Consider the following 27,232-nt stretch of genomic DNA (forward strand, 5'->3'; position numbering starts at 1 on the left):
CTGCAGAAAGTGATCAGTGGGCAAGAATACTCCATAATCTTATATGACTATCCACTTTTATCTGTTTTACTCATAGAATGAAAGGGGTGGAACAGCACCGTCCATCTAAGGATCTTGGTAATTTAATGTGCTGTTATTGTTATTATCTCTATTGTATTTGTATTTGCAGCAGTACCTGGATGTCCTGAGTGACCTCAGTGAGCCTGTGGTTCACTTTACACAGCTGGGAAAACAGCCCTGGCCATTATTCAGAAGTAGAGGGTCATACTGATGCACCAGGGGTTTCTAGGAAGGTGTTTGGAAGACCCTTCCTTCATCCATCCGGTGTATATAAAATCCCGCAGTGTGTGGTCTTTGTTGGCATATAGCAACCATCACCTTCTTGGCTATGGTTAGAATTGTAAAAATGTGTATTAATGCTAATTCATGCTGATGGTCTTGGCCATATGCAGCAGACTCTCAGTGTTTGGAGTTTATCAGTTTATCACTATTCAACAAGACCACAAGTCTCCAGAGCTTATCAATTTTGGGAGTGCTGGCTTTTCCCCTTGCTGTTTGCTGGTAATTCCATGCATAAGTCCATGCTGTGTAGTCCAGCACTTGTTGGTGCTATCTCAACCATCAGAAGCATCTTCATGAGGTCAGCACAGACCCTGGTGTCTCTCAGAGAAGCCTGGTGACTTGGCCTGTATGAATGGTTAATGAGGTATCATTCATAGCCAGCACAGACACCTCTATCCTGCACCTGCAAGGTATACAATCAGATAAAGCATCTGCCCTGGGGAATGCAGAATTGTAGCCAGTGAATAGTAAAGACAAATAGTAAAATGGATATAGAGAAAGGCCAACATGCACTGAAGGTCTCCTAACCTGGCCTGGAACATGACCCTGCAGATCATGCTGCACTGAATCAAACCTTCTGGTTTTCTTAATGTTCTGATTATTGCATTTTTTGTTCCTTGAAAAGTAAAACAGACAGACCCACAAGACAGTTAAATAATCAAGAAGTCAATGACAGATCTGGGCAAAAAGCCCAGAAATGCCTCATGACCAGTTGCCTGTCCTAACCATTAAAAAAAATCTTTATTCTTTTTCATTTATTTTTGCTGAAATGACAACTATTCTTAAACTCAACACAACAGAAGCTTCATTACAAAAAACTTCTGACTCAGTTCTACTGAGGCAAGGCACAGCCTCTCCACAGAAGGTATGGATTTGGCCTTTCTCCTTCCCTTTGATGAATTCTTTTTCCACAAAAGCATACCTCTACCCCATGAAATAGGAAATGTGAACTATGGATTTTTCATCACTAATTATACAGCCATTCTTACCAGGTGTACTGAGCTACTATATATCCCTACATTGTTCAAAGATAAGATAAAATCCTTTGGGGGTCAATAAGATGGAAATAACTAATTTGCACTTGACTAATATTGCCATCTGAAGGACAAACTAGCAGCTCTCCATGCACTTTTGCATTGTAGATGGCCAAGAACTGATCAAAAAGGTGTTTTACTAGGAATTTTATGCTAGCTTTGCAGATACAGCAGTCTAAAAGAACAAAAATATGCAGAAGAGACTGAAAAGCAATTATTCCATTCTCTAGCAATACACAACTGCTCTCTGAATCCATTGCTTGGGGACCAAAAAAAGTGTGGACTGTATAGGGACTAAAATGAAGAGCATAGTAAATCCTCTGTTTTCCCATCTCTGCTAATCATTAGTCATATTCTTCACACATCTGAATTTGTAATGTTTTTGATCTACTCATCAAGCAAGAAAGATGCAAAGAAGAAGCAATGAAATTTCCACTTGCTGACCTTTCAGTCCCTTAACATACCAAATGTTTAACAAAACCTAATGAATGCTTTCTTGTCTTCTTTGGGAGTTTTATGCTCCCAATGTGACATGGTTGGACAGTTAATATAGATGCTGCATGGTTTACTGATTGATGGGACCCATTGCAATACCAATAGCTTTCTGTGATTTAAAAACCAAAATCAAAACAAACAAACAAACAAACAAACAAAAAAACAAGTACAAAAAAAAAAAAACAAACAAGCAAACAAACAAAACCACACCAAAAAGCAAGAACCACACAAGATTTCAGAAGTTCAGAAGCACATAGTTTTGGTTCTGGATTGGTGGAGCACCCCGATTTGCTCCTTGAAGGGCTAGACAATGTTGGGTCTGGTTTGAGCAGGGGGAGGAAGGTTGTGCAAGGTCCATCCCAAGCTACCAAGCAGCCCTATACCTGTCCCTAAAGACCCAGGGCTCAAATCTGTTAATATTTCTCTTTAATCTATCATGTGTATTATGCAGAGGCAAGATGAGACTGGAGGGACTGTACTCTGGAAATGCTTGTTTGCAGATGTTTCCAGAGCCATATTCTGGTGTGGCACAAAATCTGTCTAGGGCAAGCTGTTAATGAGCAGGGCTGGGTGCAGGAAGCAAACTGGCTGCAGTAGTGCTGCGTTTTACATTAGCAGTCTTGAGTAAAATTAATCCATGTGGAGCTGTACTATAATGTAGCTATATGGCTTCTCTTACCCATGTTTTTTTATTTAAAAGTATTTCAGGTGTCTGTCTGTCACTGCAGCAAGCAGCACTGAAGAATGCTTTGAATCCATGCAGTCTATGCAAAGAGTCTATGCAAAGAGTCTATTCAAAGAGTCTATGCAGGCTGTTTCATTTAATGTAAGGGAGTCACTGGATTTCTTGAGCTATGTCATCCTGAGTGATTGTGTAGTTAGTTCAATCTCTAATTTAAATTTTGTCTACGCACAGCCTCCTACTAGCAAAAATTGCCAGGTGATGTTTTGAATTCAAGGTAGCTATTAAGGAAAGCTCAACCCCAGCCAGCAGATACAGAGATAAAAATGAGAGACTACATCAAGCCACCAACACTAAATCAAATCATTTTGATAATCAGCTTACTCATTTATGCTAATTGATGAGTTTATGTTAGTATTTGTGAGCTAGGCAGAGGGCAGGTAGAGTAAAAAGCTACTGCCTAGGCACAGAAGAGGGGCTGGATTAGAGTGGAAGCAACTGGTGATGGAGCTCCTGGGCTAGCCCTGGTTTACAGATTTCAACCATTCAGACCAAATATCTTGGGAACTTGCCTAGCTCAAGCTTAGACCATACACCTAACCTGAGCTGTGGTCATATAAATGGCATGGAGTAAGAGAAGTGAGAGGGAATGCCTTAATGCAGTGGGATGAAATAACTGCTCAAATTAAGACAACAAGCTAAATTTAATCACAATTTAGGAGTTTTTATGTGTAACAAGAAGGTGCTTCATTACTGAACAACATGTCTTATTAGTGTCTGTTTTCTCCCAAACATACAGATTTCCCTACCATTTTAAAAAAGCTCTTGTTGAAACAATGGGCAGAGTAGAGATTCTGTGAGGAAGACCACAAGGATGACCAGAGAGCTGGAGCACCTCTGCTGAAGACAGGCTGAGGGAGTTGGGGTTGTTCAGCCTGGAGAAGAGAAGGCTCCAGGGAGACCTTACAGCGGCCTGCCAGTGCCTAAAGGGGGCTGCAGGAAAGCTGGGGAGGGACTCTGTGTCAGGAGTGTAGGGATAAGACAAGGGTAATGACATTAAACTAAAAGAGGGAAGGTTTATATTAGATATTTGGAAGAAATTCTTTACTCTGAGAGTGGTGAAGCAGTGGAACACATGCCCAGAGAAGCTGTGTACGCCTCATCCCTGGAGGTGCTCAAGGCCAGGCTGGGCAACCTGGTCTGCTGGGAGGTGTCTCTGCCCATGGCAGGGGGTTGGCACTGGGTGATCTTTAAGGTCCCTTCTCACCCAAACCACTCTGTGATTCTGTGATTCTGTACAATAATAATAATAACAACAACAACAAACTTGTTGTGTTTTTACTATATTAGCCTTGGAGGAAAGGAAAGTGAGTGACTTCTCTCTTGATGACAAGGAGATAACAGACAGGTTCAGCCATCTCATGGAATTTCACCCTTAGTCTGTGTTGCATTGTTCAGGTTTCTGTCACTGCATAGGTTTTCAGTCATGGCGGGTGCCGAGGTCAGTGTGTGCTAACCACAGGGCAGTAATGTCAGTCATGAACTGTGAGTTCACGTCTTGCTTCTTGAGATGAATCTTCTCATGAGTTTTATAGATAGACATGTAGTGTGTTTGGAGTGTTAATTTAGCAATTTATCAATGTGGAATAATTTCTGTTGCTGAGCTGTTCAGGAAAACTCTTTCCAACAGAGGAATAATAGGGTTTTCTTCAGCAATTCTGCATTGGCCTTATGTAGACTGCCCAGTAATGGTGTGGGCTGGCCCCAAACCAGCAGATGAGGACCAAAGGAGGAGTATCAGGGTTGGGAGGCTCAGGTAAGTTTATTTTTGCACTGGAACAGCCGAAAATCAAAGGTGCAGATTCACTTAGAGCTAAGGTTGATTTTTAGTTTAACTTTTATTTTTCCTGGACAAAGGTTGATTTCTGCAGTGAAAATCCACACAGAGCTATAACTCTTCCTGACAGTACGCATGCTATGTTTGATATTGAGAAGCTGGTGAGGGTGGGGGGATGTAGGGAGGTAGGGAAGGCTGAAGCCACTGTGTGTACAAATTATGTGTATATTTTATAGATAATATAAAACAGACATAAATTTTATGGATAATACATATAAATTTAGAGTCTTGTCATTTACTCAAAGTGCATTTTTTAAATGGGCACAGTACAAAGTTGTATTTCCTCACTCCTATATGTAAACAGAAGGAGTATGCTAAAAAAAGCTCCTAAAATATTAGCTCAAGCTCCTGCAAAGTTAATAACTTTTTCCTCAATAATTCTCAGAAACAGTTGAACTGGCCATACCAAAACATAAAAATCAAAACAAAAACATAACTATCTAGGGTAAATAATGAAAATGTAGTCTAAATGGTTTTATTTGGCAAAATATAAGCTACTGAAAGCAAGGAATTTGTGTGAAAACATCAGACAGCTTGAATTGTTAGGATTACCTATCATGGTCCATTTCTTCATTTAATAGGGTTAAAATGGAAATTGGTATTGACTATAATCAAATTGGTGTTGATATGTCAATATGGTTTTATTTTGCATTTATAGGAAAGATCTAGGAATGCTGGAACTTATTCATGTGTTATGCTTCTTAACTTTTTTACCTCATTCCCAAAGTCTTTGAGACTCTCAGTAGTCAGCAATTTCATCTTTGCAACAGAAATGGAAGAAAGTCTCACACAGGGAAAGAACACATGGGAAGAAAAATACTTGCCAAGCTTTATATAGGAGTGGGATACTGAATCCCTACATCTAAACCAACCTAAATTTGCTAGGAAATTAAAGGCATGTAATAATCCCTAGGAAATGTCCAGCATTTTCTTTGACATTTAATTATCTTTTTACAGCTTTGTATAATAGGCAAAATATAATAGCTATTGCTAATAAGGAAACATTAAAGAAAATAGACAATGAGAGAAGTATGTGTTTAGGGACAAAAGTTTCACAGAGGTTGAATAATTTTAAAAGGATTTAGGATTTGTAAGGATGGCTGGAGGTGATTTTAACAAAAACAATATAATTTAAACTTAAATTCTCTTTCTAAATGGTGGTCTTACAAACATTTAAATTAGAATAGCCATTTTGTAAGTAGAGAAGCAGTCTTCTGGGTCTGCATGTTTATGCCTCTCACTGTGCCTGTGGATGCTGTATATTTGGAAGGCATATGCCATTAAATCTTACACTGCAGGGCATATAAAATGAATGTACAGGATGCAGTCCAGCAAGATGCTAGGTGCTGTGTCTTTATTCAGCACCACGCTCCCACAACTGCCTCAAGGCATACACCAACAGTTGTGGGACATGTTCATAGTTAGAAAGTGTGCTGAAGTGATTTGTTGGGCTTGGTTCAGAGAGATCAACACTTTATAAGATTAAGGCTGGATTAATTCATACACTTGCATTTGATGGTATATTTCAGCTTGTGTATTGCTCACTTTTTGATCCTAATTATTTTTGCTTCCTTTTCAAATTCTTTAAGTAGCTAATAAATACATATCCAGTAGTTTTCTCTTCAGTGAAGGATTGTTTTGGCTGCCCTGTAGCTCATAAGGAGGCTATATCACTCAAAAACTGTATGAGAAGTGCCCTTTTTTTCTGATGAGTTCTATGGCAATTACCTTTATGTTCCCACTCAAATTTATCTATCTGTCCTAAAAGACTCATGTTGTAATTTAGGCTGATGGTTGTCTTTTGCTAATAAAAATCTTTTTCATTGTGTCTTTAGCTGGAGGTGCACTCCCAGAGTCCTCATCTTGCCAGAACCCTCCTGGATTTAAACACAGAAGTGCAGAGACTGAGAAATGAAAATGATCTGTCAGCAGCTTTTGAATCCAAAGCACTGAACGTTGCCATGAGCCCAGAATAATAAACTGTGTTTCAAGGCATAGATCCTGAAGATGAAATATATATTCCAGAAATGGTTCTGACAACAGCATTATGGATAAGCTGCACAAACTTCTTGATCCAATTTGGTAGCAGAATACATGGCATTGTTTGAAAATTATAGAAATGTTTTAGAGAGGTTGTAGGGGAAAATGGTGTTTGTATTATAGTTTAACTTGTCTTTTGGGGAGAAGAATTTGCCTTTTTTAAAGGAAAGTATCTACAAAGTATGTATGTATAGGAAACAGTCTTTTTTTTTTAATTCTCAAGTTATTCTTCAAATATTTAATTTTGTACAATTTTTAGTTCTTAATGTTGCATTTAAATTTCTCTACTCATTTCACCGGGATACCCATCCCTTCAGGTATTCATTCATTTAAATATTCTTTCCTGAAAAATGAGAATTTTTAACAGTGCCTTGGATTTAGTGCTTTCTAAGTTGCCCTTTTAAATAAACAAATAAATAAATTAGTAGCATGCAGTGTTTTAACTTTCATTCCTAGATTCAAGCAGCTAAAGGACCTGAGGATGATTCATAAACACAGAAAAGTGTAGGTAATAAAATCAGTGCATATAAAATGTATGTAACTGTAAAATTTAACTTTTAGCCATAAAAACTAATATCTACAGGCAGAGGAGAAACTCACTTATTAACCCTCTTATTACATTCAGGAATTTTAAAGAGGTTTGTGGAATAGACAAATTTTATAATAATTTTGGTAAATGTGCCAAGGACAGGCCATATGGCATTCTGCAGGAATAAAATCTATTATAAACTCTGTATTCTCTGCTCAGTAATTTTCTCAGAGGGGACAATAAGAATGGGCAGGCTCTTGGGATATTTCCATGCTCCCAAACTGCTGGGCTCCTCTTGCAGATCTCTGGGTTTTTGTAGAGGTACAAGAAAAACTGCACCTTGTGATCCAGTACTTACGTTGTGTGCTATCCCTGATAACGTGCCTTCATCTTACTGGGAATAACCATTCCCGAAACAGGGCAGGTCCCAGTGCATGGAGCAGGACACCCAGCTAAACTTCCTATGGATAGAAAAGGCTGTGATGTGTTTGGAGGATGTTCATCCCAACCTGTCCTTGATCTCTCAGTGAATCCTGTTTCTACTCTGGCTTTGGGAAAAGATGGAAGGTGGAGGGTGATATGCTTAAAACATTGTTATGGGCAAAAGGGAAGCAGATTAAAAGCCAGCCATTTATTGTTAGAGTGATTGAAATCCTACCAGTCAGATCCCAGATCACATCTACTCCCCGCAGAAAAAGAAATAAAATAAAGAAATGAATACTTTAATGCAGAAGAAGTCTAAGTTATGTTAAATTTTATTATTTTTTTTACAAACACCTTTCTGAATTTCTATCCCTTTTCCTTTTGTTATTCTCACCCTCCCTATTGGGTTTCAGGCTGGTGGGGATGAGGTCTGGCAACACAAGGCCCTGCTGGGAGGAGCATGGCTCCAATGGTTTCTTCTTCCTCATTCTAGGATCTGTGTAGGGATAATTTTAGTGTTTGCTAACACATCTACACCTTGCTCTTCTTTAGTTTAATTAAATGCTCTGAGTCCCTAATGCAACCAAATGTACTCCAAATGTGATGTACTTTATGTATGTTTGATACTTTCTCTTTGTTCTTCTTGTTCCTAAAGCTGTTTTTGTTCAGATCAAGGTCTGCATTTATTTAACTGTGCAGGGGTGAGTTGTTTATAGCTGCTGAGTCTCCAGCACCAGCCTGTGCCCCATCTCTTCTCATCCCCTGCCTCTCTCCCCTTCACAGCACCCTGTTTACCCATTTCTGAGGACCTCTGCTGTCATACCAGAACTGTATTTCTCTGAACTACATCATTATGTTAGCCATAAATATCTCATTCTACCTGGTTTGTTACAACTATCTGTATAAAACTGCCATACAAGTAAAACAAATTATCCATAGCCATCCTATCAGAAGAAAGAAAAGCAAAACCAAGAAACTGAAGTAAAAGCAAAGCTCCAGGCATGGTGGGGCACCCTATAAAGTCTCTGTCCTGAGCCCTGCAAACTGGCTGCAAGCCCTGTTGCACATTGGTGGCACTGGAGATGCTCTGTTTTTGGTACAGCAGACCCTGCTCTGGGGCTCTTACTCATTACTTCCCATCAATGGGAGCTGTGTGCCTGCTGGTTTTGCCTTTTCTCCTTCTTCTCTCTGTGGGGTGGCTGGAGCAAGCAGACAAGAAAAAAAAAATCGTATTCTTCAACCCTTCTACATTTTCTTCCTAAGTGACTGTGGGTTTTATTTCAGCCTGGCAATGGCAGCTTTGATGGGAGAAGCTAACAAGCAATTTACTTAAATGGGCAAGTATTCGAGACCCAATTTGTTTCTGACTGATGGCAACACTATTCTACCACTGGCTTCAAAGAAAGCTGGATGAATATTACACAGTGGCAGTAATATTGCATCTCCTACATTCTGCAATTAAAGTAGTAGGAGTATTGCACAGATCTCTGTAATTGCTACACTGGGTAATGCAGATTTTGTCTTTGTAAAAGGTTTTGTCTTCATATAAGGTTGAAAGCATATCAGAGTCTCTTCCATAAAATAACTGTTGATTCTTACTTCATACAAAAATTGGCATCAAAAAAGGAGAGTAGGGAAAATGTGTTTCATTGTATAGGAGAAACTTAAAAAAAATGCTTTCAATACCTTTTATAATCCAGATGGTTGAACACTTAGAGTGACAGGCTGTTTAGAAATGCAGACTTCACAGCAATAAAGATGGTGATGATTGGATGGCAAAACTAATAGGATGAAGAAAACCCATTGTTATAGTCTGTATGGTTGAAATCCAGCATCTTCAGTGAGAATGGCACCAGTGCAAGATCCATTCTTGATTAAGAATTTTAATATGCCAGACTTCTGAATTTCACCAGGCACTTTCAAATGGTGTATTCATGTAGGTCTCCATCCTTATTGGACAGGTCTTGCAACATATTAATGTCAACGCTGTAGACTAAGGCCTCCTGGCAGTGTGGCTGGATATATTCAGCATTACAGCATTTGGGTGAGGTGGTATTGTCCTTTGTTGCACAGATATGATATTTTCTGTAGATAAGAAAAAATATTTAATTGGATATTTTTGAAACTACAGTGTACATACTGTGCTAAATAATGTAGTGTTTACATATCTTTAATAATTCTACATCCTAAATAGCATATTCACATAGCATAAACATTTACATAGCATAAAGGATGCTATGTAAATAAGATTTTCCATTGCAAAATAAAAAAATGTGTGTTCTAAGCAAGCAGGGAGTCTGATCATCAGCTTTGTACACACAGTAAATGGTTGCATTTAATGATCAGCAATTTTTGCTACCATCAACTTTAAAGGGACTCATGCATTTTTTGAAAGCAATCTAACTGCTCTGCAAAATGAATATGAATTCATTGAATTCATTTTTTTTGTTTGTTTTCATTGCTAGTCTTGCCCTCCACATGAGTAATAATGCCATGGTTTCAGGATGATCAGTCTTACACATGCAGCGTCGAAATAGTAGAGAAGTCATTAACAAGTGTTTGAGCCGTCAGAGTTTAATAACTAGATAATTGCAGATTTTTCAGTCCAGGCAGTTCTGCCTTGCAGAGACCGTGGCTGCTGACATGCCCGCCTGTTTCTCAACACTATTAATACATAACTGCAGGAGTCCTCTTCAGCCTGAGATAAGGATTTAAACCACCTAGTCTGTCCTGGCTGGCAAACCAGAATTTCCCAGCCCCTGGAAGAAAGCTAGTTTCAGTCTGAACAAGCCCTTGAGCAGCCTCTGGCAGCAAAGGCTGCCTCGTCCCACTGCAGGAGGCTTTAACTGGTTGGGGGTCCCAGGTCCACCTGGCCTCTGCTGGCAGTGTCCCCACCACAGCCCTCAGCAGAGTCACCTAGCAGGGCTTGCTTCCAGCCTAGCTCAAAACCTCCCAACAACACGAGTTCAACAAACAGAAGTATTCTCAGTTGTTCCCAGATCAGGGTTGTTCCTGGCATTGATAGGTGTGATTTTTCCGTGCTTGTAGCACGCCAGATATGCTTGTAAAACTTTGTAGTAGAGACCTGGCCAGAATCCTTCAAATCCTCGCTCACAGCCTTGGCAAAGTAAGCCCTTTAACTTTGTTGGAGCCAAGGCAGCTATACTCTTCCCAATTAATAGTCCAGACCTTGTTCTTTCAGTGACCAAAAAAGTTGCTCCTGTGGAATTGGCTTATCTCTCTAGTCACCACTATCCTGCTTGAAATATTACCATGACACATATGTCCTCACTGCTGGATGCTGACATCCATCTTGTACATTTGGAAAGGCAAATCGAATTCCGTGCACACACTTCTCCAGACATGTTGAAAGCTTTGGTTGCCTGTGTCCACAGGGCTTACTTGTACATGTGTGAAGTGCAGGGTTTGCTGGCAATGAATATCACATTTCCAAGCCCTCTATGTAGAACCCATGCTGAAGTTATGACTCCCTGGTCTTTTGTTGGCATTTCCTTAGCTGGTGGCAAGTTAGCATAAGATTTGTATTTACCCAAGGCGATGCTTAATTTTGTCCATGTGTTAAGGTGATAAAGTACTTAAATACATTGGATGACATTTTCCTAACACCATTTGGTGTTTTCATATGTTGCCACTTTTATAGAGAGAAAAAGTGACAGTGCCATCAGAGCATGGCAGAGATGTGTATGGGTGTTGGACTGGCATCAGTAGAAAACAGAGATAGATATGAAAAAGAATGGGTACTGCAGTTAATACTTTATTTTCGTGCTTCACATGGACATTTCTGGTAGAGTTCTGGTGTGATATGGTGAGGTCAAGTCCTTTGGCAGAGATGAGCTAAACAGCAGTAGCTTCAGAAATTCTGCATGAAAATATTAGGTAGGGATGATTGACTACAATTTTCCCAGCCTAATTCCAGTGGTACTTCTCTTAGCAGTCCCTCATTCATTTGAACAGGACATCTTACCACACATTAAGATGTCAAATTTACCCGTCATCTGAGAGGTGCACATATAAATCACTAGCACTTCCAGAACTTGTAGAAATTGGTTATTGCTTGAGAAATCTCATATTTTTTTTTTGAATTCAGGTTTAAAAAGTGTCATATAGACATCATGGTTTGGTGCACTCTGCTGAAATCCTCTAAAGCTACACAGCAGGGCTTCTACACAAAGCAAACACCACAAAAAGAAAACTGACTTACACAAGTACAAGATATCCATGAAAGAAATCCAGGCCTGGGATGAAAGCAGACCAAGGAAATAGTGGGGCTCACATCATCGCAACTGTGTTATAAAGATCAGCTGCTAAAACCTGTCCATAGAAAGTGAAGATGGGCATCTTCACACTGGTACGTCTCAATGTTTTCAGTGCTATTTTTGCTCAGTTTTTAAAGTCCAATGTGAAGGGACAGGTAATTGACAATAGGTGTATTGAACCTCGTTAACTTGATGACATATACTGGGAGGATTCATTTATTCACTATATTAAATAGCAACTTACGTGCAACTCTCTCTCCTTTCTGACTGGGAATGTGATGACATCTTGGTGGCTCACTGGTTTTTTAAAACTTATATGTAAACCTTTTGGCAAAGTCACAGCAGCCTTTCTGTTTTTCTGCCATGTTTTTCACAGTTAAGCAAGCAGCAAAATGTGCTTAACAAAAACAGAGAGCTTTATTAGGCTTTGAGACATGTGCAAGAGACAGCTTTAGAAAAATACTTTCAAGACGCGCTAATCATCTGCAAGCAGTAAATATGTTATAGGCCTAGTGAGTAAAAAACAGACAAGGCTTTCAGGAGATGTGCAGGCTCTGAAACAATCTGCAGAATAACTCTACATAACAGACAATAAAGCAATCTCCAAGGCAGTTGCTGCATCTATTTGTCCCAGCTCAGCGCCACACTTGGTAACTGAGACCAAATGATGCAGATTTTTGACATCTTCTTCTCAAGTTAGCTTGCTTAGCAGAAATGAGATGATCTCTTCCCCATGCTCCAGTGGATGATACAAGCAGCTTGGCTGTGTCCGGGCTCCTGCTTGCAGAGGAAGGGCTGTGTGCCTCTCTGGTCCTGGCCAACACAGACCCCTAAGTCTGAACCCCTGCACAGAGCAGCCTGGTACCATCCCATCTTGGAAGTTACTGCCCTTCCAGTTCTGCCAATATGAAATTCACCATGCAAAAACTCTGCCACCCACCTCTAGGTTCTAACCAGAACTAGGTTAGAAAAATGCAGTCTTGTGAATTTTAGTTGGAGTTTTGATTAAATCTGCAGGGATTGATCATGCAAGCAGCTATTCCAGCAGATCTGAGGGGCTGTATCCTCTGGGAGGGTGAGTGGTGATGGACAGCCAGGCAGGGGTGGTGGGATGGTGGGATGTCCTCCTTGTGCCAAACAGTGTATTTGTCCTTGTCTAATGCTGAGTTAAATGGATCTTACCCTAAAAAAAAAAAAAAAAAAAAGAGCTACATAAAAGCTTCATTATTACATATAGTTGTAAGTTTGAGCTATGGCAACACCTTGAGGTGTAAGAACAAAACTAAATATTTAGGTTCTTCAGTCAAAGAATATGCCTGGTCCTTTCTCTCTTCTTTGAAGGAGGTTTTGAATTACATGTAAATCTAAGTTTCTCCGTTAGAGCAGAAATATCAAATCTTCATATTATAAAACCACTCATTCTATGTACATTGTGAGATTCGGTAGCTGTTGTCCTTGTGGGGTGTACATAGCACTGATCCCATTTAGTCTGACAATCTGTGAGCAGAGCTGTAAGCAGTTAAACCACAGAGCACTCCCTCAGGGGGAAGACTCTGCAGTGGAGCACTTCAGCTGCTTCTGGGCAGGATGGAGCCCATCAGAGCCAAATCTGCCTGTGACAGGGTTTATGTGCCTGCACTGGTGCCACAAGGCTGGACCTCTGGTCTTCTTCTATTAAACACGAACATATGGAAATAGAGAATGCAATTCCAGCTCCATCTGCCAGTCTGCTAGACAAGTTTTCATACTGTGATGTATGATGCATAGTGTCAATAATGGCTTTTTGCCCTCTGTGCTCAGTTTAAAAAGAATAACTCCTGACACAAATCCACATTTACATGATATTCAATGCACAATGCCATCTTTCAGCTACATCCGTTTTGAACTCTTCCCCTTCCATTTAGCTCTAAAAGTGGAAGAGCTGACTTTCTGGTTTAATGGGATCTTCATTGCTGGAAGGAAAGATGCGACAGCATCTTGAGGTATGGCAATTCCAAAGTGCTGCAAATCTACTGGTTTGAGTTATGAGAGGGAGCACCATTGTATTGTCAGACCGTTGGTATAAAGGACACTTTGGCACAGTGAACTACTGAGAATTCAGCAACAATCCTGAAACTAGGCACCCGTGTGAGTCATGGTCCAGAGAGCAGCAGAAAGTGCTCAGTACTTACAGCTCTCATCTCATATTTATCTGTTTTGCACCATCCAGGGGAGTTTTAGGTTAGATGTTAGGAAGAATTTCTTTACTGAAAGGGTTGTGAGGCATTGGAACGGGCTGCCCAGGGAGGTGGTGGAGTCACCATCCCTGGAAGTCTTCAAAAGACGTTTAGATGTAGAGCTTAGGGATATGGTTTAGTGGGGACTGTTAGTGTTAGGTCAGAGGTTGGACTCGATGATCTTGAGGTCTCTTCCAACCTAGAAATTCTGTGATTCTGTGATTCTGTGATCCTGCAAATCCATAGGGATCCAGCAGAAAAACTGAATTGAAGCAAGATCGAAGAAAGGTTGCAAACCAGAATAAATAAGAACCAAGTGTTGGCAACACCTTGAGGCCCTCGGTTATTAAAACAGATTTCAGCAAGTGCCTTGGAATGACCTAGCTATTTGTCTGGACTTTCTAAGACAGGTTATTCGAGGGCACGCGCGGTCTCCATCGGCACTGGGCTCTGCACCAGCCATGTACTCCTCTGAACTGCAGCCCTTTATCAACCCTCACAGCAAAGTTGTGCCTCTTCCATATATTTATGTCAACTTTTATGTATATTCCACTCCAGAAACAAAAGTGCTTTCACCAAAAAAAAACACGAACACTAACGTTATGACATCACTTCACTACATATATAGCACCGCGGTTACATCAAACCGCAAGGGAAAGTATCTTTTCGAGGGCATTTTGCTCCTGTAAGTTAAAACCTGTTGACATTCTTACTGGCAAAACTCCTTTTGTTTGTGGCTTTTATTCCTGGCTGGTGTTGCTGGAGCTGGGTCCTTAAACAGCTGCAGCCTGTGGTGGCCCTTTTGTAACAGCTCGCTGCTTTTCTCTTTCCATGGACAAAATCCCCAAACTATGTCTTTTTCCTTATTGCTGACATAATGGTGCATCCTCCCAAGAATAATAAAAGCAGACTGGGAACACAATAGCTGGCCTTTTGTCTAAATATTTTGTAAATACCACACGAGTATTTTAGGATTAACGACCTATTCACATTTGGCGGTAGGGGACATTGTCTGAGTCTCTGTCTTTTCACTTTGTTTTGCTGTTGTATTAATTGGTGTCAACGTTCCGGTGCTAATTGGTGACAATGTTCCTTAAATACAGAGTGGTGTCAATTTGGTGTCAATGTTCTTTCTATCAGTAATCTGATAACAGGTCCAGCTGCTTTGCTCTTAGCCTTAAAGTGGGCTCCACAGATTTCATGAACTGTAAACATGCATTTTTTAACCCATTAAAATAAACAAATGTATTTTATTAAGTCTCTTTCTTCCTCTCTTTCTTTCTTTCTTTCCCTTTCTTTCTTCCTTTCTTCCTTTCTTCCTTTCTTTCTTTCTTTCCCTTTCTTTCTTCCTTTCTTCCTTTCTTCCTTTCTTTCTTTCTTTCTTTCTTTCTTTCTTTCTTTCTTTCTTTCTTTCTTTCTTTCTTTCTTTCTTTCTTTCTTTCTTTCTTTCTTTCTTTCTTTCTTTCTTTCTTTTTCTCTCTCTTTCTCTCTTTCTCTCTCTCTCTCTCTTCCTTCCTTCCTTCCTGCCTTCCTTTCCTTCTTTTTCCCCGTACTAATAAATTAGCATTGGAAAGAGCAGAAAAATCATTGTTTTCGTCAATTAAGTGGCAAGCTCGAAGGTCACTGCTGACTATTGGGCAAACAACATGGTTTCATGAACTTTTGAGGAGAAAGATATGGATGCAGAACTTCATAGTGAGGATTAATGAATTACTATTCATTCAAGAATGGCAGACAGCTACACACTGCAACAAGAATAACACTTGTGGAAGACGAATGGGCTGTCCAGAGGATCATTTGAGATTTCCTATGTTCAGATATAAAATACAGAAATTAAGAGGATGAGGAGCTTGCTAAATACTGAAGTCATTTGATCACAAACAAGTACAAATGAAGACAAAGGCAATGATAAAAGATAGACAGTTTAGGAAAAAGTACTGAGAGGGATGATAAAACAAGCTGTTTAGGAAACATCTCCCAACAGAATGACAATCTTGTTCATCATTGTTATTCAAACAAAAACAACTTATGCAACAAGGTTGTTAGAGGTGAACAACAGACTAATTGGAAAATAAGATAATGGAAAATTTAGCATAGTTTGGAAGAGTAATGGGGCTGCCTTAACAACTATCAAGAGAGACTAAAGAGAGTTTTTTTGCTGCACCAAGAACTGTTGCTCTGAGCTCTGAATGTGTGCAGGGAACTAAGATCAGACAAACATTCTCCTGAACATAAATCTTTTTTTTTTTTTTTTTTTTTTCTGATTTTGATGATGTGCCAAGAAGGGTAAATGTGTTATTTCTTTCTCTTTCTAAAAGAAATGGAAAAGGACTGCATTTGTCCATATGTGTTTACCTTTCAGTCATTTAACAGTGAGAAATACAACAAACCTAACACTTTTTTTTTCCTTTCTTTTTTTGATATTTCAGTATACATACAGGTGGTGCAGAGCTCTAAACATATGCAAACACCAGCTTGTGTATATCGATGTGGAATCTTTCAATAAATGCAGATGTGGCACTCCAAGGAATTGTGCATGCCAGTTTTTGGATGTCACAGCTGCCTGCAGTTAAATAATTGTGCATTGAAATAAATACATTAGCGTCTGCGTGTATTTGGAGCACCGCACCTGAATGCAACACAAGGCAGCCAAATATATCCACTAAGTATGAAAGGTTGCTTGATGAAAACAGATGTCCCACTGTTTGGCTCCAGACGTCTGGGTACATTAAGCAGTGGGGCTGTGCATGTGATTTTTTCTGTGAACTTTATCACTACAGAGAGGTCAGGTGTTGGCAGTCTTGGCATGAGCTGGAGGACCATCAGACCAGTTGCCAGATTTGTGTTTCAGCCGAGGCCTTCTACTGGGGTACAGTTCCATAATAAGCAATGGGGCCCAGACGTTTGTGCTGGCTGAGGAGCCTGCCCATCCAATCCTCTCTGATAAGTGTTTATGAGGAGGGGAATTGCTTTCAACACGTTATTTGTAAAAAGAAAGAAATCTGAAGAGATGTATTACATTTCCACAGGAAAAAAAGTAAAAAGAAAAATAATTCTTTGGTCTAGATTCAAAATATGCAGGAAGCACTAGAAGAAAAGAAGTGGTGACCTTTTATTCAATAGATGAGCACTCACAGGGGACAGGAGAGACCAGGAGAACATGAACTCCAGCCTCTGCACCCCAGCTGGGTGCCTTCAGAAGAATGGAGGAGAAAAAACAGGCCAGCAGAAGGCAAGTATCTCCACCTTTGTCTTTTACCTTTCACCACTGCAGAAGCAGAACATACCTGGTGACAGAGGAGGGCAGTTTGGTGTGGAGTCTGGGGTTAGAAAACATCCATATTTCACAAAAATATTTTCAATTAGTTCTTTCCTTATTCTCTATTGGGCTTACTCCAGATTCTATAAAAAGTCACTGGAGTAGGGGCTGGAATTTCAGTGTTCTGTTTTTGATGAAAATGCTTGGCATTGACTTTTTTTTTTTTTTCAGCAGTGAATAAACATTTTTTCTTACTAACTCTGTTCCCCCCATCAGTAGATATTGTAGCCTTTATATCCTATGCCTATATTTTCTTAGTGCAAAACTGCAAGTAAAAGCAAACCAAAAATGAGTATTTTAGGCATCGTTTTGTCAAGCACAAATCATTAAATCACTGAGGCTGGAAAGGACTTCAGGAAGTCTGTAGCCCTGTCTCCTGCTTGAAGTAAAGTCAGCAATGAATACAGGCAACGTTGCTCTGGACTTAGTCTACTTATACTTGAAGACCTCCAAGGAAGGAGATAGCACAACTTCGTGGGTAATGTTCCAATGCTGACTGTCCTTGTGATGATAAGTCCCTTATGACCAGTCAAAACCTCCCCTATTTCAATTTATGACCATCATCTCTTGTATTCCTGCCTTGCACCTCTGTAAAGCCTGGCTCTGCCTGCTCAGGTACTTTCTCTCAAGCACTGGAAGGAAGGCTGCTGCTAGATTCCCCCAATTTTTCTCCTCTCTGTTGTCTGCTTCTTCATCCTTATGGAGTCTAGAATTATATACACTGATTTTCAAATACATTCTTTCAACTCTGTACAAGCTTTGTAAACAGGTATCTTTCCTCTTCTCTTAGCTGTTAGCAATTTAAGGAAGGTGTGGGGAGCTGGGGGTCAGCCTCTTCTCACGTGTAACTGGTGATAGGACTAGAGGGAATGGCCTCAAGCTCTACCAGGGGAGGTTCAGGTTGGAAATGAGGAGACATTTCTTCTCAGAAAGAGCAGTCAGGCACTGGGATGGGTTGCCCAGGGAGGTGGTGGAGTCACCGTCCCATGGGGGTGCTTAATGAAAGGTTGGACGTGGTGCTTGGGGACATGGTTCTGTGGGTGACATTGGTGGTAGGAGGATGGTTGGACCAGATGATCTTGGAGTTCTTTTCCTATCTTAATGATTCTGTGATTCTGTGATTTAATGTTTGAAACTCAGTGAAACACAATACCCTACCCTGCAACTAAAAAGCTTCTCAAAAGTACTTCTTACAATAAAGATTCCCACTGAGCTAGTATCATCAGTTCCCACATCAGCACAAAATCAGAGGGTTTTATGGAGATGTTGAGGTTTTCTTAAATATGCTTGCAGCAAACTATACTCAGTGGGCTTAATCTGTGCTAAACCAAAACACAGTAATGAATTTACATTGAACAGACTGATACAAGGGATAGACGGTCTCAGTCTCATCTACTGCAATGCGCTGCTATGAAGAAAAACATTCTAAACTGTTTTTTGTTGTTGTTGTTGTTTCTTTTTTTTTTTCTTCTTTTAGTTTATGGAAAGAATTTACATATGCAATTATAGCAGCTGCCTGCTGAGAATGTGGTTTAGGTAGCCACACAGTAAGAAGAGACAATAGTCCATCTTAGAGAGCTGCAAGGGGAAGGGAAGAACCAGAAATGGAAATTAGTATAAGGGAAAAAAAATAATAGAAAAAAGAAGAAATATAAAAGAAACTCAACAGACATACCCACAGCATTTAAACCAGGCATTTATTTATTTGTATTATTTCTCAAATTATTTGATAATTAGCATAGCTTGTGCAATTATGGCTTTGTATATTTTCTTTCACTATATGCCATTATATTGTAAAACGATTCAAAAAGAAAATATTTCCAAGATTTTTCATATTTTCTTTTTCAGTATGTTAATATTGAGATATCTGTTGTACTAGGCCTGAACGTACTAGGCATGGATGCAGAAGAAAACAGTCTTTGTTTCTAAGCAATTGCAAAATGTGAAGATATAGAAGCCTCAACCCCAGACAGAATCATCCATGGAATGAAGAAATTTGCTTCCACAGAAGCCCAGGATGAAGCTGTGAAAATCACTGCTGTTTTCCTGCAGTGTTTTGACAAAATGTACAATTTTGCAAAGGCAAGCATTTTGTTCTGACCAGCAGCAGGGAAATCCACAGGGTGAGGAGAACCATTTGACGTGCAGAAATGGTGAGATATGTTTGCATATAAACTTTTAATTAAAATGGCTGCTCTTACCCTGCTGTTGCTCGAAACCATAAGGGTGACAAATTAGATCTCTTGCATCCCAAACAGTATGGGTGCTAACTGTTAGAGATTAAGAAACAGTACTGTCTGGTAGAAGCCTGGTTTATGATATTGCATAGGGATCCATGTAAATGTTCCCATTTTTTTAATGCAATTGTCACAGTTCTCAGAAATACCATGACTAAGAAGCCAGTAAGTTACCCATATACTTACATACAAATTGGGGCTCTAAATTGTTGTGATAATATGAGCATAGGCCCTGGTTAGCTCTACAGCGGGTTTTGTGCTGGCAAATGCCTGCACGGCTTGTACAGCTTGGATGGGGCTTTGTAGGGAAAGGGGATCAAGACAGGAAGACAGCTGCCACAACTTGTTCCACAGCTGACTTGTGATGCCCTGGGGAGCTCATGAGGCTCTCCAGAGAAAGCGTTGGCCAAGATGGGCAAGGGTAGGATGGCCAAAGGAGGCGAGTACATCTCATCTGCTGCTGCTGGAAGCCCCAGAGGGTGGAGGAAGTGCAGGAAAGTGCTCAGTGGAGAGGAGTTTCAGCTCCCCTGCATTTGGGGATTGATATTGCACTCTTTAGGCTGCTATTGCATACATTTTTGCCGGTAGACAGAGCAGGAGCCAAAGAGGAAAGTGGTCTTGTCAGAGGTTACAGAACACATCAGCACAGGATATGAGAAGAGACTTACTCCTGGGTAGAAGACTATTGATTTTTCAGCTGCCGTGCATGTTTGAATGCTGACAGAGTCCTAGGGCTCAAATGAGATACAGGAATGAATCATTCACAGTAGACCTCAAAGATGAGAAATTTTTGGCTATGCATCGTATCTCTTCAATCATTTCTTTTCTCAATTATGTTAATGGCAGAGGGTGGAAAGTGATGTAGAGATTAAAAACTAATGGGATTTTGTCTTCAGCAGTGGAAACATGGATTGGAGGGAGCATGGAAAAATAACTCATGTTCATCCACTAACAGATGAAGGATGTCCATACGTTGCTTAAACAGGGCTTACTTGGGTATCCTACCTCCTCTACAGTTGCCACTCTGGGGTGAAGTACCTCTCCCATGGGTCTTCTGTCTCTTCTCCTGGCCTCATGAACCATCTCAGAAATGGATGCATATATGAATAAAGCTTAGTTCAAGGAGTGCTTCTCTGCTATAGTGCAGACTATTTCAGGTCCATAAACAGCTCAGTTTGGCATTGCTGTGTAGTTACCTCTCACTTTTATTTATATCTACAACTTCTGTGTTTTTAGATTTATTTAAGTGAAGTCTCTGGAGTTCACTTTAAGTTTCATGAGCAATAGTAAGTGAAAATTCAAATCACTAGCAAAAAACACTTCAATTTTTTAGTTCATCACATGTTTGTGGGTAGGGTCTATCTTGGAAACGGATTGGTGCAGCTGGTCTGCTTGGGAAAAAGACTTAAGTATTGGAATGAGTTACTGATGAAATCATCCTGAAAAAAAGGGGGCTTTATGTCTCCAGAAACTATTAATCTCTGTTTTAAGCTAATCTTTTTCTCAGAGGTCTAATACATTTGGGCAATTGTGTATCTGGTGGAACTGAGATGGGAATTGGAAATCTTCCTGTTTTCTCTCAAGTATAAATTATGTCTAAAGAATTATGCACAAACTGGAAATGGTTAGATTCAGTGACTCATATGTAATAATTAGGGGTCTTCCTCTGACCTACTAGAGGACAAAACCCACACCACAAAGTCAATGTTAGTATTGAGAACCCAACAGTGGAAAAAGGCTTCTTAGTCACATTGCCAGGACAATGTTTTAGCTAGAGAGAAGTGATTTCAGCATAGCAACTGAACAGTAAATGGCCATTAAAGCTGGTGTATGACAGGCATTTTCATTTCCTTTGACAGGACCTAAATGCGGTCATTTAAAAAACAAAAAAAACAAACAAAAAAAAAAAAAAAAAAAAAAGAAAAAAAAACAGTTTTGGAGAATATGGTAAGATTTAAAAAAAAAATCTGTTTCCAGAAGTATAATTTCATCTGAATTTGGATCAGGATCTTACTGTGTTGGGATTACGTTCTTAAAAACTAATTTCTGTACCTCAGGAGCTACGAGGTATGCCTCTGCTAGGGGGCAGAGTCAGAAGGGAGAACAGGAGCCATTCTGACCCCAGGTGTGATCCATTCTAATACTTTCCTGGGAGCAGTGCTGGAAGTCCCCCAGAAGACCAGAGGGTCATTCACTTCTACTGATGGGAGTGTAATTGGTACTTAATAATGTCATGGTCCTAGTCTTCTTTAATTAACTTAGATTGTTTAATGTATTGAAAGTGTTCTGAAAATGTAAATCAAAATGGGTCCAACCCAAAGAGAAGCACCTTTTGCCAGGAACTAAGTATCACCTAGTAAGAAATACAAATATCATTATTCTGAACACCTGCTGCTTGTGTAAATTGCAATAATTCTTTTTTTTTTTTTTTTTTTTTTCCATCATGTATATTTGGGGATGGATGTCAGTGTCCTATGGAAATATATATTGATCTCCAGAGTAAATTCTCTGATGTATTGGCTGGCTATGGAAAATGTGGTATTGTATTTCTTCTTTTAGGCTGTGCCTGTGTGAATTATGCCTGTCATTGTATGTCTAAAAATAGAAGAAAGTTAAAAATGGTGATTTTTAGGCTTTTGACAGCTTTATGGTTTGGAGTGAGAATGTTATGCAACGGAGTGAGATTGCTGATTTGAGATGTGCAGCACTATAACTGATGTGCTATTGATTTTATACACATATATATGCGTGTAGGTGTGTATATATATATATATATATATATATGGATGACTGTATATCTCATGGCACTGAATTGCTTCTGTACGTGGCCTAACAAGGAAGGAACTCATGAAAGAGTGCTCCTGAAAACAGGTTGACAGGGCAATTCCCCTCAGAGCTGGAAGAGTGTTGGCTGTGTTACCCTGTGAGTTTGCTGCCACCCTGTCACTGGGCTCTTGCTTTGGGTCGTGGATGCCAGCACAAAGCTATCTCAACAATACTTGATCCAAGTGAATTTCCAGATAAGAGAATTTATTTCAGTGGTGTCAGAGGAACTCATTTATTGGGTCAGTGTCATATACACTGTCTCAAAGTCTTTGACAGTAATGAGTAGAGCTGACTGAATGAGTACACAGAATTACTTTGTGTAGTCTTAGTATCTAGAATGAAAAATCATCCTAAATTTTGGAAGTTCTGCTCCATTCTGTCAGAGCAGCACATTTGTGTGAAAAATGTGACTGAATCTCATTTGAAATCAGGTGGAGTTTGGAATTCAATCATCGCTTTAGCTGTTATCTCTCTATCACCGTACATTTGGCATAGTGGTACAATTTTTAAACTCTTCTCTGTTGATCTCTTTTAAACTTCCTCAAAGTACCCCTCTTAAAGAGCTGTGGTATCTTCCCTATTGTAAAGGATCAGCATAAGCTGATATAAGGAGATATAAGCTGTTGATGCAATCAGTGATGTTGAGCTGATGTTAGCCTCCTAGTGCAGGCCAACCTGAGTGTACTTCTGTGGGCAACGCAGTTGTAACTGCATGAATGTTCTTGCCTTGAGGCTGGAGGTTATTGGAAGCCAGTGAGGAGGAGAAGGAACAGCAGTCAACTCTTGAGCATCACAAGAGGTTGCGTTGATGGGCCAGAGCTGACTGACAGATCTCCCAAAGCAATTGCACTGTAATGAGCACCACACATTTAGGAGATTTTCTGGACACGCTGAATCTGTGAAATGAGACCACGCTGGGCAACGAGAGGGATGGGACTGGGAGAAGGGCAGATGGGAAAGTTTGTCTGAGTTAGAGAACCTTTTGGTTCAGAATGGATCGCAAATGAGGAAAGTCAATCTGGCTCTGAGATGATGGTCATCAGAAAGTTTGCTCATCCTAGAGGCCCCCAGCACAGACCAGAGCTCTGCATTGACTTTGCATCAAGTCCAAAGTTGATTATGATAAAGAAGGCACTGCATCTTTCTGACTGACCAGTCCTATCAAGATTCATGAGGTCTCATAGCAGACAACCTTCCCTGTCACTTGACAGCTGTGGCTGTTGACAGGCCTGGGACCAGAGGGCTGTACTATTATTTTCACTTCAGCAGAACTATAAAATTTACTCACAATTTATAATGATGCTAAAATACTTCTGTCTTTTTTTTTTTTCCTTTCTTTTTTTTTTTTCCTTTCTTTTTTTTTTTACATTAGTTATTAAACAATAATATTTTTCACTAGAGGTTTATTTTGCTAAAAAGCTTTGAAATTACTTGCATCAGTGAACTATAATAAAGGTAAAGCTCCATATAAATTACTTGATAGGGAATTCAAAAATAATAAGACAGCAAAGCTTGGAGAATTTATACACTTTTTGGTTGGATTTGAGACCCCTCAGGTGATTTAGCTGATTTTCCAGGAAATGTGAATTTTAAAACCAGGCCAACAAGAAACAGAGCACACCCTCAATCTAAACCAAAAGCGATGCCTGAAAGTTTAACACACAAAGTTTTAGCATATTCTCAGCTATGACTGACTGAGGTTTTTATTATTCTGAACTGCTCAGGGGTCTCTTTTAATTAATATCAAACACTACAGTACAGAAGGAAATACATTAAAAAGGAAATATTAAATTTTCCTGCAGCTGTTATTGCTAGATGTGCCATACTTTTGACTAGTAATTATTAATAGAACTCTACACTGTAATTCTGGTGCTGCTCTATTACATATCATAAGAGGCAAGAATAGTCTGGAAATGAGAGCTCAGTCCTGAGCTGTGAGATTATTCATTAATCTCTTCCACAGTATGACCTTAGGAGACTCCCTTAATTTCCCCATCCCTCCGTTAAGTTAATAACCACTTGCTTCCCATGGCCAGTATGAGGTTTAATTAATAACTCAGATTTATGTTAGATCTGTACTTCCTTTTTTTTTTGTGCTGTAGACTCAAGTTCTCGACTCACATAATTTGTTGCCTGAGAAGTCAGGTTACAGCACCAGAGAAATCTCCCCAGTGCCTGCAGGCACAGGAACACTGGGACAGCTCTCCAGGTCAAACAGGGCCAGGACCAGAGAATTTGACCTTCTGCAGAGAAAGGTATCTTTTGCTGAAAGCCAGAAAAGAGGAAACACTGCCTGACAGCTGTCCTGGTAGCTGAGCACCCTGTCAGAGCAGGTATGTGGAGATGGATGCTTTTCACCCTGTGAAACCTCTGCAAAGGATATTGCAAAATATCACTGAAAGGTACAGGTATACAGAAAGACACAGGTGTATAGAATGTGTCAAAGAGTGAGATGTAAAGTGTGGAAAAGAAAGAAGAAAGGTGAAAGCGTCTTTTTCATGTATGGGTAGGTAATCACCAGGTTCATGAAATGTGTGCACAGAAGCAGTGTCTGCAGGTGCAGGTGATATTTCATCAATTCATTGTGCCTTGAGCACCCCCAGAAATCTGAATCTTTTCCCCGGAAAGTAGCCCTGTCCTAAAACAGTAACTGCAAGTCTTTTTAAAAGATGTAAAGTGAGGATCATTTTCTGTGATCTGCTATCTAGTTCTGAGGACAGAACTGCACAGAAGACTGGAGTTATGGCCAGAATCCAAGCACTTCATTACTTTGTGCCATTGCCTGAATAGGAGGCAATTAAAATGCAGCCACTTGTGCTGCTCCGCTGCAGTGTAGTCATTAAGCTTCAGCTTGCACGTTAGGGTCCTATTCAGCAAGCAGAATATTTGTGCTTGTTGGGCAAAAAGACACCACAGGATCATAGATGGTCCTGAATGCTCAGTGTGACACTTTGGAAAATCTGGGTGTGATGAATTTATGAGGTCTGGTGAGTTTATGGAAGTTTCATACCTACAAATACCATAACACTGTTTTTTACTAAAAGCACCTTATTACTATTGGACTTTAATATAATAACAGAGCCTTCAGGGTGTGGCCACCAGTAAAGTTGTCTCCCCAAAAGAAAGAAAATTGCAAGCAGGGTTTTGCTATAAAATCTAATTTTGCAAGCAGATTTTGTGTGCTAACACACCAATGTTAGCTGGGAACCACAGCTTCCAATGCCCTTGCCTAAGAGAAAACCCTACAAGCTGAGATGTGTGGGCTCAGTGAACGTGGAATCAGCAGTTTCCTAACAGAGCCTATATCTCCAGATTTAGCTTGGAAAGACTGACATAAAAAACAGAGAACCTTAACCTGAATAATCTGTGATTCAAGTGCAAGCACTGTAGAACTGTGGGAGAGATGCAGCAGAGGAAAACAGCAGGTCTCAAAAAAAAAACACACAGCAGGTCTCAAAAGTTTGCTTGCTTGAGATAACATTAAAGCTATGGAAAAATACTAGCAGAAAAGAAGGAATGAAGAAACATGGTGCAAAAACTTTCTCTTACATGCCTAGAATTTGGAAAAATGAGAGAACAGATGTGGTTCAATCTAAGCAAGGTAAAGGAAAGCTGGAAAAGATCTGAGAAGAGGTGACATGAACAGAAGATGGTTGAGCTAATGAAAAGGGACTTCCAAAGGAAAATTCCCACAAATGCTCAATACTGGTGAAGATGCCATGGTACGGTTTTGCACAAGGGTTTTAAAGGCAGATGAAAGCTTTGGGTAGTGGAGTCAAAGTAGTGGGGTATTTTGAGGTAGTGGTCGTGAGACAAATACTTCAGGCTTTCCCTTCCTTCCCCTACAGAAGGCAGAAGACCAACAGGATCTACATGGGAAAGCTCCAAGCCTGCAGCTGGTGCTTACTGTCTTAGGAGAACATCACAATCTTTGTGTTTTGTGTGTCCACAGGAAAGAGATCTATCAGGACTGTAACATCCAGATTTTAAGGTCCTTTATCTTGTTTCTGAAATACAGAAGTATAGGAAATGTACTGGACTGGGGTCTTTGTCTGACTTTGAACTTTCAAAACGTCATGGTCCTGAGACCAAACTGTAATGGGCCAATTGCTCTCTGGGTTTATGACTTTATTGGATGGGAATGGGAGTTTTTACGTTAATCTAATCTGTAATTTATTGTACTCAAGCGAAAAGCATTAATTTTTACAGTGTGCTCCTTATTTTAAATTCTTTATCTGTTTCCTCCTAGAGCTCCACTGCCAAATGTATAAAACTGTTACAGATAATGTTTTATTTGCAGGCTTTATCTGTATCTGCAACAGAAAGAGAAAAATAAAGAACTGTATCGACATTAAAACTGCAGGAAGAACAACTCTAACATTAAAAAAATCTTTCACTTACCAGGAGGGAAAAAATTAAATATACCACAGGCATTTAAAAGCAGAAGTCAAATTTTGACGCTTCTTAAAATCTTGAAGGACTTTTAAAAAATATCTACTCACTCTTTTACTGCATGCAAAGAGAGGTGCTCAGGATCACTGAGTCAAAGGTGCAGGAGTCTATTCACTCTTACATCAGCTAAATAGAAGAAGTATATGACAACAGTCTTTGGAAAGCCAAGCTTCAGGTCTGCCATTGATCGTTCAAGGGGCTGGAGCTGTATTCAACACAGGAGATTACATGGCACAAGGCAGCAGCTGTCCCTCTCCCAGCACAACACAATCAGAAAATGCCCACGGTGATACTTAGTTAGCTATTAAATTCAATTTAATTTTCCTCGTGCTACATATTTGTGAGTTGGCCGTGCCTCGGGACGGGAAAGACACCGTGAGCATTGAGCAGCTTGTACGGCACAGCGGAGGAAGATGGAGCAGGCTGCACCTGGGGGGCTCCGGCGGGTGCTTCCCAGCTCTAG

General features: G+C 40.0%; 1 protein-coding gene across 2 annotated transcripts in view; it reads left to right on the forward strand.

The window, feature by feature from the left end:
- SLC30A8 (solute carrier family 30 member 8) overlaps window positions 1-27,232 on the forward strand; it is a 109,639-nt gene that overhangs the window by 11,067 nt on the left and 71,340 nt on the right. Inside the window, exon 2 of one of the 2 annotated variants that reach the window (XR_011093169.1) lies at window positions 6,286-6,920. The exons of the other annotated variant lie outside the window; for it this stretch is intronic. The gene's annotated coding sequence lies outside the window, so the exon portion shown is untranslated. Of the gene's footprint in view, window positions 1-6,285; window positions 6,921-27,232 lie in introns of those variants that run through there. 2 annotated transcript variants of the gene reach the window in all.

Source organism: Anas acuta, chromosome 2, assembly GCF_963932015.1.
Source record: "Anas acuta chromosome 2, bAnaAcu1.1, whole genome shotgun sequence".
NCBI classification, from domain to species: Eukaryota; Metazoa; Chordata; class Aves; order Anseriformes; family Anatidae; genus Anas; species Anas acuta.